Raw genomic sequence first — 17,140 nt, 5'->3', positions numbered from 1 at the left:
ATACCATGGGTCGATACCATGGGTTCTCAATACCATGGGTCATTTTTATTTTTATTATTATTTATTTTTATACGGCTTTTTTTTTTTACTGAGTTAAAATGTTTACATTACTTTAATATTTTAATTCAATCTTTTAATTTTTATTTTATTTTTATTTTTATGTGATTTGACTTAGTCAAAATATTAAATAGGACATTAAGTTACAACATCTCAACCATACTGGGTTAGAGAGCGCATCTCAGCGCAATTATTTTTTTTGTGACTAGAGGAATCAACAACTAGATTAGTCTCGTACTTGTGTGACATGTGGTTGATTATGACTAACACCACTATAACATCTAGTTGAGGGTTAGGCAAGTGAGACACCCATACAATTTTGAACTAATGACCATTATGCAAGGAGTGTCTTAACAATACACGCATTCAACTACTGTTCTACGCTCCAGAAAAACCTTTACAAATTATTAAAATAGAAACAACACTAATTTTATTAATATTAAAAATTTAACAAGTGTAAATATAATTTAATTTTGGATTAAAAGGTGTTTTACTTATCTAATTTTTTATATGTATTTTGGTATCATGAAATTCATACTTGTATTGTGAATTAAGAAAAAAAATCAAAATAGTGACAAACAAAATTACTTAAGATTCCTCTTCTTTTAATAATTAATATGGTTTTATTTTTGCATAACATATTATATCCAGCTATTCACCAATGTTATTGTTACAAACAAATTAATAGGATTGGATGTCACAATATGTTTAATATTAGATTATAAAATCCACCTCACTTCTCTCAATGTAAATACATAAATACATTATAATATTCTAGAACTATAAATAAACTTCTTTTTGTTGACCACCTCCTAGTCTCCCTCTCACACACATATTTGTAAACTAGTTAATTTTTACATTATTATATTACAAAAAAGATTACAACCATGTTTATCTATGGCCTACCACTTGGAAAACCAAGACTACAAAGGATAAAAATAAAACTAGAGTTTAATGTCCATGCAAGCATTTTACCCCGAATGGAGTGTTAAGAACAAGCCTCCATACATACATTAACAATCAAATGTTGCCAACCTCCATTAATTTGAACCTCAACATGACAGGTGTATTGAACAATACTTCAATGCTTAGGATTGAGGTTATGTAAAGTATTGACGTAATTTAGGTTTTGATCCATCCATCATGAATGAGGTTTTGTAAATGTATCGTGCAATTCAATTTTTAACAAATAGTGACACAAACAATGATATAATGGTCTATTGTAGTTTGCAATGGTTTATCGTGTTGAGTTGTCCTCAATTTAGCATGATTGTGACCATTAGGGATTGGTTATTGGTAAGTTATTCTTTGTAAAGGCTTTTTAATCTTTTTCTATCGTTGCCTCCCTTCTGGGTCTGCATGCCTTAGGCTTTATGGCTTTTCATTTGGCCTGGTCTTACATTTACACTCTCTCATTTCCACTTGTTGAGTGACCTTCCTACCTTGATCCATGACTTGCCTTTTTAATTGTGACTCCTTTTGAGACTCAAGCCCTTTACCTAACTCAACACCTCTATGGTCTCATTCACACGGACCATTATACCATGGATTGTGCTAATGCTAGTAGATAGGGGCATTATGGCTGACATAACCAACCTCTAAACATATCTTAGCTAAACACAAAGTCCTCTGTATGAACTTTATTGACATAGACTCCACTAGAAGTCAGAGCCAAAATCGATATTGTTGAAATTGAAGCTTGGATTAAGCACATGTGTACAATCGATGAGGAGATTCATGTAAAATTTGGATAATGAATCCCATATATAGGCAACACTTGTAGTATAACACCGAGTACTTGCAAGTTATTGATCTGTACCGGCGATTGAAGACCATTATGGGAAAGGTCTTAGTTGATATAAATGAGGCCCATTAAGAGATATTGCTCTATTTGGATGCACTAAAAGTTTAAATCTAATAGATGGATCATTAGGACAAAACCATGGAAAGGAAAATTCCAAGTCTAAAATTTGAGGAGACAGACACAATAGTTGGGAAAACCTATGTTTAAGAGGATGTTTTGCGTCCTCCTTATATGTGCATACCACTCTGTTTTTGGGTAGTAACAATATAACTAATTCTCATTCTAACTTAAGGCATCTAGCTATTTTTATTTTTAGACTTAGTATGTTTTTTAAAGACATTGATGTCAGTTATCTTTCTCAAATTATGTGGATAAATAATTTGATTTATTGTCGCTAGTATGGTTTCCCAAGTGGTAGACCAATAATGGTTGATTGTGTATAGTTGTTTTCTCTTGATTAATATAAATATTGTAGTTAGCTTACAAAAATAAAAGTCCATACAAGCATTTCAACTTTCAGATATTTGAAACCACTAAGGTTTATAAGGTATTGATAACATCCTAAGAAATAAAAGATAGAAAGCATAAGAGAATATTAGTTCTATTTAGGACATAACTCATAGAAAAACAAAATTAGATTAGTTGATATATGATGTTGTGTGCTTGTTTCTACCCATTCTGAGTGTCTTCCTATGACACAGGGTCTTCATTAATGATAATAAACTTGGATGGTGTGCCTTTCAAACATTGAGTGCACTCAAGTGTCACTAAAAGGGTCGGTGCCACTATCTTTAAGGCCAGTTACTATTATATCAATATGAAAAGATGTCTATAAAGACTACTTCAAAATTATTGTCCACCAAGTTCAATTTATGGAGGATGCCATGTTGTTGTTGTTGTTACCCTTTTACCTCCACAATTTAGGCAATAAATACCTTACTGAGTTTGTAAAGTTTAGTGAGCTTAAAGATTTTGGTATCTATTGTATGGGAGCAACCCATATTAGGAATCCATCCCTCAAATTTAACTTTAATCTAGTCTTTGGAAAGTTTATTTCTTTTCTACACAATTGAGTTATGTCAATGGGCCATCTGTTCCTTTACTTAAGTGGAGAATTGTTTGTGGTATTCTATGATTGCCTTCATGACATCCTCTTGGGCTTTAGTGATGGATCAAGGAGGCTTCTAAGGGTGAAATATTTGGCATTGAGCCAAGATCAACACCAAAGCCAAGCATCATACTCTAGACCCCTTTCATTACCCAAGTTTGGCATAATTGAATGTAACAAAATGATAACAACAATAAACAATTTAGGGTATGAAGGAAGGGCCATCAAATAGGAACAAAGGAAGAGCTTGGCACGTGGGAAGAGAGATTCTAGGTCAAAGAGGAACTTGCCATCTTGCAAAAATAACTAGACTACCCTTCTTGAACTAGACTATACGTGGATAAGAAGAATAAAAAACATAAATAGGGAGGGTTGAAACAAATAACATAAAGCACCAAATTAGGAAGTTGACCAACAAGATTATAGTTTATCTAGGGGAGTCAACCCTGAGGAGGAGACCATCACAACCATTACATTATGATGCCTCAACATTTTTCGTTGACCATTTGCCTTTGAATTTGGAGAGGAGCATAAAAACCAAAGCCCTTATTTCTTCCATGATGGCGTGTAAGGTGGTTAGACTATTGGAAGCATGCTAGAAACTATATGACAAATAGGCTTGCTTTATGTTGATAAACCTCATCCTCCTCCTTTATGTAAACCTCACAACTTGGAGACGCCCCATCATGCAAATGATGTTCCTCAAGGCACATGGGGAGAGTCATTCCCCTTACAAATGACACCTCATTCAAGTGCTAACTAATCACATATTAAAAATTGCATCTTTTTATGTAAATTTTCACAATAATAATAATAATTTAATTTAATCTCACATTTCAACTAAACAACAAATTATTATATATAAATTTTTCTTATTTATAAAAAATAATTTTTTCTTATAAATAACAATTTAGTTACTTCTTAAAAATACATACATATAATAGTGAGCCTAATGGTTAAGGACATGTGTTTCCTCGTAAGAGGTACCAAGTTCAAAAGCAAAGAGGTTAGAGTATATAAACATTTACGATTTATTTTTTTAAGCCATAATGAATTAGTAACTTGTTTAGTAATCTAGACAAGGCCAAGGATCAAACCTTCTGAATGCCACTATAACACCAAGAGTATATTCAATAGTCTGCAAGCTAGATATACCAATAATTTATGACTTAGCAAGAGTCGAGCCAAGCCAAGCTAACCCCACCAGAGTGGACTCTATCTGAGCGGGTGCCTACTCTTGATCCTTATCACAAAAAATGCCAACATGTCTTTCTATGGAAATTGAAACCAAGTGGATAGGATAACAAATCGTTTTCCCAACCACTTAGGCTTAGCCCATGGGATTACACCTCCGTAAACTTAGCCAATCAAATTGTTGTGCAAACATGGCTTCCTTTTGCTAAAACAAGAGAGTCTCATACACCAATTTGATGCTCTCTTCGAGCCTTATCTCAATGGGCCAACATGTCCCTCTATGTAAATTAAAGTCAGGTGGAGAGGATAACAAACCATTTCCCCAACCACTTAAACTAAACCCACATGACTACACCTCCATAAACTTTTTTTTTGTTTTAATTTTTACCATGGTGAATCAATAACTCGTTGGAGTAATCTGGGCAAGGCCCAAAATCAAACCTAGCAACGGTAACTATAACACCGAGAGTATACCCAACAACCTATAAGCCAGATATATCAAGAATTTATGACTTAGCAAATATTGAGACTCCATGATAGTGGGAGAGCCTAGTCCTTGAGCCTTGTCACAATGGGCAAAATATACCTCCCCATGAGATACACTTCCATAAACTTTAGTAATCAAATTACTCCACAATGGAAGATCTCTTTATTTAAACAAACAAATCTCATACACCAATTTAATATCTAACTCAACTATAACTTTAAAATTAAATTATTATTATAATAATATAATCACTTATATATATTTTAAGTAAACAAATATATATATATATATAAACGCCAAATTCAAAACAATATACATGTTAAAGCATTTTATAACCACTTAACCATGTGAAACAAACGGAATCTCCTTTTAATTTTTAAATCAAAATCTCACCTAATTTTCCACTACATCAACCTTTATATACTTACCACTAGCGCTCTGTTCACCTCCAAAAGTAAACTTTAAAAAAGTATATTAAATTTTTAGAAAAAACCAAGCTATGCCATGTGGACCAAAAAGGCCCCACTTATTTAATGCCTATCTTCTAGAACTACCTTGATGCTAACGGCACATGCCAAGGTGCAAGTCAAATAAAACTCCATTACATTTCACGATCTAAACAAAATAGTATCGACTCCTTAATAATAATAATAATATTATTAATTAATTTGAAGATGGTCTAGTTTTGAATTAGTATATATGAGATTTTTTATTTATAGAATAAAAAATTTATTTTTGCGTAGCAATTTTGATTATTAAATGTATGAAAGTATATATATTTTAATTTTTCTAATTTTAAATTTGTAATTTTTTAAAAACAAATACATATTCTTAATCATTAAACCAATTCAAATTATATAACAATACTTTAAATTATATCTTTTTTCTGCACCAATAATACAATAGAAAAATTAAATTTATTTACCAATGTCAAATAAAAAATTTGTAAAAAATAATCACATCAACACCAACACCATCTTAAGTGTTATCTCTTTATCTGCACCCTTTATTGAAATACAAAAATTAGTTTATTTACACAATTTCACTAATAATAAAAATTTGGGTAAAATAATAATCCCATGAACCTCACAAATTAAATTATATCAAGGGTGTTTATGTGACAATATCTTTTTAGTTCGAAGATTTAAAGTATGCAATGAATATGAAGCAAAGTCAAAATCTATGTTTGTCAAATGTTTATAAGGATTTATTGAATTAAAATTTATTATTTTTTAATATTTTATAATTTAATTTAATTTTTAATTATAAATTTAGTTAAAATTTACATTTATATATATATATATATATATTTTTAATTGTTTATATTTATAATTTAAAATAATTTTTATTTATCAATTTTTTTATTATTAATACAAAAATATAGTATTTTATATTTTTGCTCAGTTTGGGGTAGTTTAACTAGTAATGGTCATGAAAATAAAGTCTCACCGAACCAGAAGAAGTCTTGGGTTCAAATCTTGTGCTATCCCCTGACTAGGGTGCGAAGTTGGACATGTTGAAGATGTAGTCCTACCAAGCTTACAAAAAAATTATTTTATATCTTTTAAAATTAGGTTAATATTTTTTTGTTAATTAAATTCTATTATTTCCTTAAAATTATTGTTATACAAAACCTAGAGTTCATAGTTTGGTGGATTCGCCATCGTGGTCTGCCATAAGGGAAACCAGACCAACGATAGTGGGGGTAGTTGACTGACAACCAAAACCACCAAAACTCTGTAGCTAGTCTACTTTTAAGCCATTGACAGAGATACTATCAAAATTACAACATGTCATTTACCAACTACAACTAGCCATACATTTAGCGAGGGGATTGTCGAGAAGCTGGGAGCATTTATTATGAAGCTTCACAGAAAAAGGGTCGAATACATCAAGTAAATGAAGAAGCAATCTATCCTATATGTTATCTTTAGCCTCGTGAACGTTAAAATAATTTCTTTTCTTTCTTTCTTCTTTCTTTACTAAAAATAAAAATAAATTATTGGCATCAGAGCATGTGCCGAAAGGACTGGGCGAACATCATTTTATCAGAAGATGTTATTGGGGCCAGAGCTTGAGCATTGGTGCCTGCTGCAGGTTTGGGGCCACGTTGGAGGCGAAGTACATGCGCCAGACAAGTCTTGAGGTTGACCAAGCAGGAGTACTGGTGGCATTAGACTTTTTGGATTTCATTGAGTCGTGTAATGATTTCATTATGGTCCTCATACTTTTCTTTGAGCTCCCTACCCAGGAACATCATCATTTGCTAATGGAGGGTGATAGAATTAAGGTATTGGTTGCATTGTCCCCTGGCGTGGCCAAGGTCCAGGACCCAACTAGCTACTTTCATTTGAATCTCTGAATCATAATAGGCATGGCTTCTAAGGCTTTTAACTATTGGATTTCCGCTTGGAATTCAAGTGGAGTTGATGAGTGAAAGATAGCAATAGCCACCTGGCCTTGCGTTTGACCCTGAGGTCTGCCCGAAGGGCTACAAATTCCAAACTCTCGGCAAGAGCGCATACATTGGTGGGGCATAGTGTTTTGAAAAAAGAAAAGGAACAAGGAAAGAGAATCCCCAGAGGAGGGGCAAACCAGTGAAACAAACCAAATGAAACCAAGACAAAGTAAGGAGCCTTACTCCATGCGTCTAGGTTGGCTAGGGGATGGGGTGAGTTAATAATGATCGAGGCAGTAGGTTTAGGGGGTATCTTTGGGCACGAACAACAAACCAAATTACCTAGGACACTCCAATGAGATTCAACACCACTGAAACACCCTACAAATCCCAAGTCAAATTCCACCGTGCAAGTAAAATCAAGCTAGAAATTTTGTTAAAATTGGACATAGGAGGGGTTACCTTTGTGTTGATGGCCCATCAGGTGCTAGAATGTTGCATACGACATACCGCACTCCTATGGACGCTATAAATCCCTAAGCTAGCAATCACTTCGATCGCTCCCTAGTTCCAAGCTCGAAATTCTATCATGAGAGGTTTGCGTCGAGGTTCCAATCCATAAGGGTTAGGGCCTCCATAAACCAACATGCCCCAAAATATAGCGCCATGGTGGAAATATCCCACTTGCCACTCGAAAACACCTCAGTTGTAACAAAAAAACATGAAGCAACAACATGGGATACAAGAGTGCCTGGTGGGAATGAAGGCTATCATTTTCATGCGGGGGAATGTGAAGTTAAATGGCATGTGTGAATGCATGGGGTGGGATAGCCACACCATCCCCTCCTCTTTAATGCAAGGAGAGGTGGTGGAGTGGTGGGCTTACCCCCTCCCCACTTTGTCCGATGAATTCATTATCCACCCACCGATCAAAGAAAATTAGGTTAAACATTTTTAAAGATTAGATTGAAATGTGATCCATTAACACTTCATGTCTATACACATATTTAAAAAATATTGCGCTGAGAGGCATTCTCTAACATGTGGAATATAGCCTATTTAAAGGGGTAATTAAACCAGCCTAGATCCATCTTAACTCCGAATCTACCAAGCGCTAAGAGCGATCAAATTTCTTGAGATACAAACACATTTGATCCCTTTGAGTGCTTGGTAGAACCAAAGTTAAGATGAATCTAGGTTGTTAAACAATAAATAGAAATATGATACATTTATATTCCACATTATTATAATTATTTATATGTATAATTTTTTTTAGTTTGTTGGTATTTATGTGATTTGTAGAATTAATTTATGGTCGATCAAAGAGTATTTAAATCATTAAAATTATTAGGGATCACAAGTAATTTGGGTTATATTAGGTGATCACATTTAACTTGAGTCACACCAGGGGATCACACTTAACTTGGGCCACACCAACCTTTAAAATGATTGTTTTTTGGGTGCCTCATCTTTATTAAAGTAAGTTTCAAACCTTAAATACCTTACAAAAACTACACCCTCATAATGCTAGTAAAATTTCACTCATATTTAAAAGAGACATGGAGGTAGATTGTGATTCACTTATACATACATATATCATAAAAAATAGTAATATTCTTTTTTAAATTCTAAATACAACTATATATTTTACACTATCTCAAAGTATTCCATAACTTTTAACATAAATAACTTTCACAAAAATTAAAATTTTAATTAATAATAAAAAAAACCACATCTATGAATATTTTAACATATATATTTAAAATTATTAAAAATAATTTAATAAACCAAATTTAGAACTATATATTAAATATTAAACTTTAATTCTAAACCTATGTTAAATTTAAATAATGTATTAAATATAAAACCTTAATCTTTATATAAGAAAGTTTTAATTAGAAAAGTGATACGAATATTCAATTTTGATACTATATGCTATTTTAGATAGCATATAAATATCCATAATAGTATGTTATTTTGAATACTTTATAAATAATAATTATAGGTAAAAAACATTAACTCAATTGAAAAGATATTAAATTTATTATTATTTATTTATTTTTGGTAAATAAGTAATTTAATATTAAATTTATATGGTATAATATCAATTTCTTTTGGTGTAATTTATTCGAATGGAAAGCATTAATGATATAAGTTGATATTTTTTGTCCCAAATGTTCATATACTATTTAAATACACATAAAAAGGTTTATTGATCAACATTTTATTATGCAAGAAATTATGCCACAGTATTGGTAAATTCTAAGTCAAGTAAAAACACTAAGTTCATTGAAACTATCTAGAAGAATGACTAGATGGAGTGGAGGTGTAAGGTCTGGTTTTTTGAAAAGCTATTCTTAAATGCAAGTGATTTTTCATGGTTCTTCCACTCTCTAAAGGGTTTTTCAAACTTGAAGGAAATGGGGGTGGGCTTTGGTTCACTTATGTGTGTACGAGTCAAAAGATCATTCTTTGTAAGTGTAATCAAGCCATCCACCACTACCTTAAGGTGCCCCTTGCTCCAAATTAGGCCCTCGCGAGAATTGAACTGATTTTTTAAAATGTTAATTTTTAATTTATTTTTTAAAACTAATTGACTATAAGTAGAAATATATAAATAATAATTACGTTTATAAACATCCTTTAATTTTTGTTTTAATCTAAATCTCGCTATAAATGAAAGATGGTGCATATTCTCATCATCTATACTTTCAAATATTAACTACCTTACATTTCTAAATTCATAATTATTTTTTCACATTTACTCAAATAATGAAATGAAATGATATTTTAACATCCACAAGACTAAAAATAGTATATGGGACCTTTAGTTCCCTGCTTTTCACCTTTTTCAATCCAATCATTTTCTTATTCATTGATGATAAGCTGACCCAACCTTCCAACAATCCCCTCGTTGAAAAGACAATGACAAGAAACCGATGCTAACATATTCCATAACTTTCTATGATGTCTTTGAATGCATCACATTCAAAAATGAAATATTTTTCCTATTCCACTGCCCCGGACGTGCAAAATGTACACGCTCATTCTTCCCAAGCTTCTTTGGGCCTTTTCCACTGTCTTGTTTCACATCGAATTTTATGTGAGTTGGTTCTTAATTGAGCAATAAGAAGCTTTGCCCTCCACGGAATGCTATCTCTAATGAACTCTTTTTGTTGTAGATCATATGTAGGGTTGAATTCCTCAATGTAGTACTTCTTCTTTCTACCCAGCTCTTTTTCCCATACCTGTTTACGAAACTTCTCCATAAAAAAATTCTTTAGCTCCTTGCTATTTGTGGGACATGCATTGACGTAGATATTCCATTTTTGCATCCATGTGTAGTTTTGTCTCATCCATGTTTTCTTTCTTTCACTCATACCTTCATTGAAGATAACATTAGGCCATCTACCTACTCCCATTTGCTTAATTCTTTTTAGATATCTTATGAGCCGCACCATAGCAATTGCTTCAGTGGGAGTTGCTTCTGTTTCACTCAACATTATCTCATAAGGTACCAAACTTTTTATTTTGAACTTGCTCATGATCAAGCATTTTTGGATTTTCTCAATTGTTTCCATTTTGAGACGGGGTGCTACTAGCCCGCAATTCACACACATATAGCATCACTAGACAAACTAGGAGTCCAAAAAGCACTTTAATCGTTTTCCTATCCCATAACTTTGCCTCTCTACATATGTTTTGAAGAGCATATAATGCTTTCCACCCTCCTAAAATTCTCTTCTTTCTGCAATCCTACCAATTAAGTTTGTTATTGAAATAAATCTCGTGGTACTTGTGCTCATTTACTTCTTCAAGAATGTTGCCTTCAAAGAAGAACGTATGCTGGCTTTGCTTCCTTTTATTAGAGAAAATCATTATTTTGGTCTTGCTAGTATTGACTTGCATCCCCACTGCTTTACAAAAATGCTCAAGGGCATATAGGTGCATCTGCAATCCATGGGTCGATTTAGAAATCAATACAAGATCATCAACATATAAAAGAAGCTTTATCACAAACTCCCCCAACCGAACACCATCTCCACCTTGCAACACTCTTCCAGTTTGTCAATATATAAACTAAAAACAGTAGGGGATAGAGGACAGCCTTGCTTGACTCCAATGTCACTTCTAAAGCTTTCTGAAATACCCACTGGGTTTTAATTTTGACTTTCACTTCTTCATAAAGTCTATGGACAACGACTCTATAATGCAAAGGAATTTCAAGTTCTTCCATTCTATGCCATAACTTTTTTCTAGGGACTGTGTCAAATGCCTTTTTTCAAGTCAACAAAACAACAAAATACTTCTTCTTTGTCCTCCCAAACCTTTTTCAACAATGTGCCTCAACGTGATACCATGGTCCACTGTAAAATGCTTCGGCCTAAAACATGCTTCTCCTCTTACCCTCTTTTCTTTTACTTTTGCCCACTTACTAATTCTCTTTTCTACCATGTTACCAAAAAGCTTTGCAAACAAATAATCGATCAATACAATTATAAAATTACTATTTAAATGATCAAATAACAAATCTCAATCAAATAATATCAAATTACCAAATAAAAAATTATACATATTATTAAATAATATCAAATTACCAAATGACAAATTATCAAGAAAATGCAAATTATGAAAACAACACTAGAAATTATCCAATAAAGAATAATACTCACTTAATACAAAGAGTGAAGTATTGGGTTTTTTGTTTTTAATATTAACGTAAATACTTTTAACGCATTTTCGAAAAACTGATTACCTATAATAAACAAGGGCTACATTGTAGCTAGTATCTGCTGGTTAGCTTAAATATAACTAAAAAATAATAAATACAAAAGTTCCATACAAAAATAAAACAAGTAATAAAATGTTGTATGGTTAAAAGCCATCACCAAAAATTAAAAAATTATAATCAACTAACATTGTTTATATATATACACTTGACCCTAAGGACATGAAGGGTGTCTACATGATTCCTTGTTCTCATGGGACCCCCTATATTAGGGAAACAGGGTGCTCCATCCATCAGAGGATCAACGAACATGCAGCTGACATAAGGCACGGGAGAACCAAGTCTTTAGCGTTAGCAGAGCATGCGGAAAAGACCAAGCATCATGTTTGTATTGAGGAAGCCAAGGTTATTGCCAAGGTTGCGCAGTTCCATCACCGCAAATTCAGGGAAGCTATTGAAATTGAAAGAAGGCCAAACAATCTCAATAGAGATGACGGCTGGAAGATCAGTAGTTGCTGGATCCCTGCCCTTTCTTCCTAGTCATGCCTTCCCCTCCCCCCTGCCTCCTCCCTTGTTTGACCTTTTCTAGCTTTCTAGGTTTCCCCGTATTTCCCCGTATTATCCCGTATCCTTCTCCGTTGAGCCCTGACTTTTCTATCCTCCTAGGTTTCTCCTTTGGTTAATTTATTTTATTAATTGTCCTATTCTTGACCTTCTTGTATTTAGAATTTTGTCTCTTGTTCTAATATTTTTAATAGTACCATATCAATAATATCTTAATATTATCAATTCGGGCTTGTACTAACATCCCTAGGTCCATTAGATGGCTTTACTTATAATTTTGATATTATGTTTTTTACCCTTACCTTAATAAATGTATATATATAAATAAATAAAAATAAAAATAAAATTTTTAACTAATGTTTAATAATAATTTATTAACTCCATTTGATTATTAATTATATTAAATCATTAAAAAAAAAACCACCTAGATTGACTATATCCTTTCCCTATTGGATTTAAATGATTAAATTCATTAAAAAGAATTCAATAAATTAACTTGATAACCAAATAAAATTTATAAATAAAATGATAAAGTAAAGGAAATTGGTTACTTTGATTATAATTAATATTATATAGCCGTTAATGGTCATACTTAGTCGTTTGGAAGCTCTACTCTCCCTATTTAACTTGCTGCCATGATTTGACTCCTCAACTTGTCCTGATGATGAACCACACTAGTTGGTTCGAAATGGCGGTTTTCTACATGTGATTTAGGCCGAAACTCTTCTTAAAAAATGTTATGAATCACAGAAGCCTCAATTCAACAATAATAATAAGTGATTTTAAATTGAAAATATGGAGAAAAAATTATAATTTATGACCAAAAAAAAAAAAAAAAAAAAAAAAAAAAAAAAAAAATTAGTAAGTGATAGAAATAGAAGTTACTAAAAAGCCCATAATAAGATCTCAACCAATCACTTTATAAATAAATAAATTCGAATAATAATAACAAAAATTGAATTCCAAAAATTAAACTTGGGATAAATGACATAAATTTTTGGTAAAAAGCAAACTAATATATAGTCAAATAAAATTAAATGCATAATACTATAAGTATAATAAATAAAAATATTGAAAAATATTGATGGGTTAATCGTGGAAAGATTTATGGAACTTTGAGATATAAATTTCATAATTGATCGAGTGGATTATCTAACACTCCACTCATATATCACGATTTTTTTTTATTATGTAATTATGATATTTTTCTTTTAAAATTGAATAATTCAGTCAATACTTTTTAAATATATTTAATATATCACGATTTTTCTATTATGTAATTATGATATTTTTTTTTAAAATTGAATAATTCAGTCGATACTTTTTAGATATATTTAATAATTAAAAAAAAAATTTAATTAAAATATATGCTTTTAATAATAAAATATAATTTAATCAATTGGGAAAGATACCAAAAATGACAATAATCAACCAATATGTTCACTAACCACTCTGGAAGGAGTTGAGCCATGGACCAATCAACCAATATACGCTGGACTTTCTCCACAACTTACACGAAAGCGTTAACCAGTCATATATTGGGTATTTAACTCGACGCGATAACACGGGAGCGGATAAATTCGGCATTAAATAATATTTGCCCACTCCCATTAAATACCCAATATATGGCTGGTTAGCTCCAGCCCAACTTACACATCTCAACACTAATCAGATCTGACCACCTCAACGGAAACTCCAATTTGCCAGCCAATCATAGACGAGACAACCGAAAAACTCTCCGATTGAAGTTTTCTGTCATTTGTATGAAGGATAATTGATATAACGTGATAACCCTCTGGAATAGTGTTCCATATTTATGTGCTGGGGAGTCCTTGCAGTGAACGTGAGCAGCAGGAGTAGAGGATCCGTCTGCAGACGTGAATTTGGCAGGGCGATTTGGGTCACCCAGGTAACGTCATCTAACGGAATATTTCTTGATTTGTATTTGGTAGCTGGAATGAATATCTGGAGGTTGGTTGGAGTGTCATCTGTAGTTCTTCAGCTTATGCGCTGCTTTGCAATTTCTGCTGTAATGGGGTTTCGAATTGATTTTTTTTGGTTTCCCTGGCATTCGGTGACTAGTGGCAGTCATCGAAATCAATATGATGTGTTCCTTAGAGTGTTTATTTTTTCTGTCAATACACGGACATTCCATGGATTTGGCAATGGATAGCTATAGGTTGGAGCAGTCCAGGCTGATTTGGTTTTCTCTAATGGATATTGGATGCCCTGTCGACTGATTTGAGTTGCAGTGAAAATAAATGAAATTCCCTTCATTTTTTTCTTCTTCAGCCTTTCTGGTTTGGGGTGGTGTGGTGTTTGAATGATGGTAAATTGGGTTTAGCCAGAAGCAGGTTCCCCCAGACAGTGGCTATTGTTTTAATTTTTCGTGAATCCGATTATTATTTGAATCGGATTTTTATCATGTGCTTTGAATACTAAAAATGGATCTGATGCAGAAGAATATGACTATTGGAGGGGATTGCACAATAGCTTTGATTAGAGATGTGTTTTTGACACGAATTAAAAGTTTCAGATGCATTTTACAGCCAGGGGGGTGCTGGTGATGGTGATCCATCAACTCTTTCTATGTGCGTCTGTGTATGCATCCAGAGAAGCTAGGTGCATTCTACAGCCTGGTGGGGGTAGGGATCATTCTTCATCTCATCATGTGCCTGCACCTGTGTATTAAATCTAGTTGTATTTATACAAGCCATGTTCATAGCTTGGGTGGCGTTGATACATCAACACTTAGTGTGTATGAGTGCACTTAGTGGGTATGAGTGTGTGCTTGTGTGTGTATGAGTGCACTTAGTGTGTATGAGTGTGTGCTTGTGTGTGTAATGGTGCATTGAATATAGACAGTGTATTGGATGCATTGAATATGTACAATAGCACATACCTAACTCAATTCATTCTGGTATTTCGAAGTTGCAAATTTAGAAGATGCATATCTCAGGTTCAGAGAGATGGCTGGCTTATCAAAATACTGGAACTAGAGATATGGTATTTCGAAGTTGCAAATTTGGAAGATCCATATCTCAGGTTCAGAGAGATGGCTGGCTTATCAAAATACTGGAACTAGAGATATGGTATTTCGAAGTTGCAAATTTGGAAGATCCATATCTCAGGTTCAGAGAGATGGCTGGCTTATCAAAATACTGGAACTAGAGATATGCATTCTGGAGATGCAGGTTGGACCAGTGTTTATATGGGGCTGCGCCAGAGGATGGTAATAGGCTGTTGTATTTAATATTATTAAATAATGATAAAAATGTTAATAATAAATATTTATGGATTTTTATAAATGAAACAAACTAGCTTTTATCCGGATTAGGTTAGAAAAAATCATAGAACAAACTTAGAAAGAGATTGGAATAGATTGGAATTTTGTTCACTACAAGTTACTGCCACAACATTCGTTTGGCTGCAATGCATATCATAGTTACTACTTGTCCAATTGCATAGTTACTACTTGTCCCGGTTGTAAGAATGGGCGAGTGCCTTCTCCAACTTTTTAGCTGAGCTGGAACACACGGTTAATATGGTCGACATCTTAAAAAGGGATATGGAATGAACAAATCTTTCTTTCACAATGATTAAGAAATATTACATATTTTGTTTATCCAAAGAAGTATAGTTATTGGAAAAACGCAGAATTTTTTTTCAGTGGGAGAGAATCCTCGCTGAAGAATCATAATACATCTTATAATTATAATCTATCAAGCGAACAGATTCATCATTATATATTTATAGCCGGAAGCGAACAGATTCATCATACAATATTTATAGCCGAAGCGAACAGAATAAGTCATCATCGAAGCAGAATATATCATCATACGTCATCATCAATCACATTAAGTCATCCTCAAACACATATATGAACATCGAAATGCTGCAGCAGCAATGCGCATCGCGCAAGTTTCGAACGTGATTGAGACTGCGAAAGCCAACCGCCCCAACCACCACATCATGCACGCCGGGTGCACGCAGAATCTTATTCCAGCAGAACATTGACCTTTCGTTTAACAGTTTTCGAGTGGAAATTGTTGACTCATGGAAAATATGAGCAGTAAATACTGAAAGCACTTGTTAGGTTCATGGTGTCCTGGATCCTCTTCCGTGCTTCTCAAATCACCCACTTACAGATCAGATTTAGCTCTTCAGTGAAGAATCACATTTTTTTTTCTTGCCATGGGTGTGAAAGCAGACTTGTTGTCTCTTCATTGGCCTGGGCTATGCTGGCAGGGGAAATTCTGCAAAAATAAAATGAAAAACATTGACTACAAAGACTTTGGAAGTATATGGAATCTCCGTAGTCATGGTATATTTTCAACCAAAGATGAGAAAGTGACTATCTTCTGCCTGAATCAGCCGTGCCAAGCATGAGAGAAACATATAAAACCAAAGGCTTTACAATTTTGCAGATATCACCGCATAATGTTACGTACCAGCACCACCCCTTCCCTGATTGAAGCACTCTATAATCACATGAAGCGGGGACATTGCTTGTCGTTGATGGATCGTCACACTGCGAGGAGAGGAGGGTAAGACAGGTGTGTACTACAACACATAGGTTAAGAAAAACATTCTCTCCATTGTGTGAGGAGTCATTAATGGCTTGCACACACCCTTCATTGCTTCACATGTTAATACTGTCTATTCTGTGAGGAGTCATTAATGGCTTGCAGACACCCTTCATTCCTTCGCATGTTAATACTGTCAGAGCACTTAAGGCAAAAGCTCGGAGGACTGAATAGACCAGAGGTGATGCACAAACCTAAAACCGGACTGAATAG

General features: G+C 33.4%; 1 protein-coding gene across 2 annotated transcripts in view; it reads left to right on the top strand.

Annotated features, from left to right (window-relative positions):
• The first annotated feature begins 14,093 nt into the window (after positions 1-14,093).
• The window catches only part of LOC149166366 (uncharacterized), a 143,703-nt gene continuing 140,656 nt past the window's right edge, over positions 14,094-17,140 (top strand). Inside the window, exon 1 of one of the 2 annotated variants that reach the window (XM_089432562.1) lies at positions 14,094-14,184. The gene's annotated coding sequence lies outside the window, so the exon portion shown is untranslated. Of the gene's footprint in view, positions 14,251-17,140 lie in introns of both variants that reach the window. The other variant, XM_089432563.1, reaches the window with a different exon arrangement.

This window comes from Pinus tabuliformis, chromosome 5_1 (genome assembly GCF_031772625.1).
Source record: "Pinus tabuliformis cultivar Carrire ecotype Pingquan chromosome 5_1, CPIR1, whole genome shotgun sequence".
Classification (NCBI taxonomy): domain Eukaryota; kingdom Viridiplantae; phylum Streptophyta; class Pinopsida; order Pinales; family Pinaceae; genus Pinus; species Pinus tabuliformis.
Note: the sequence above shows the minus strand (reverse complement) of the source record. Positions and strands in the feature narration are given on the sequence as shown.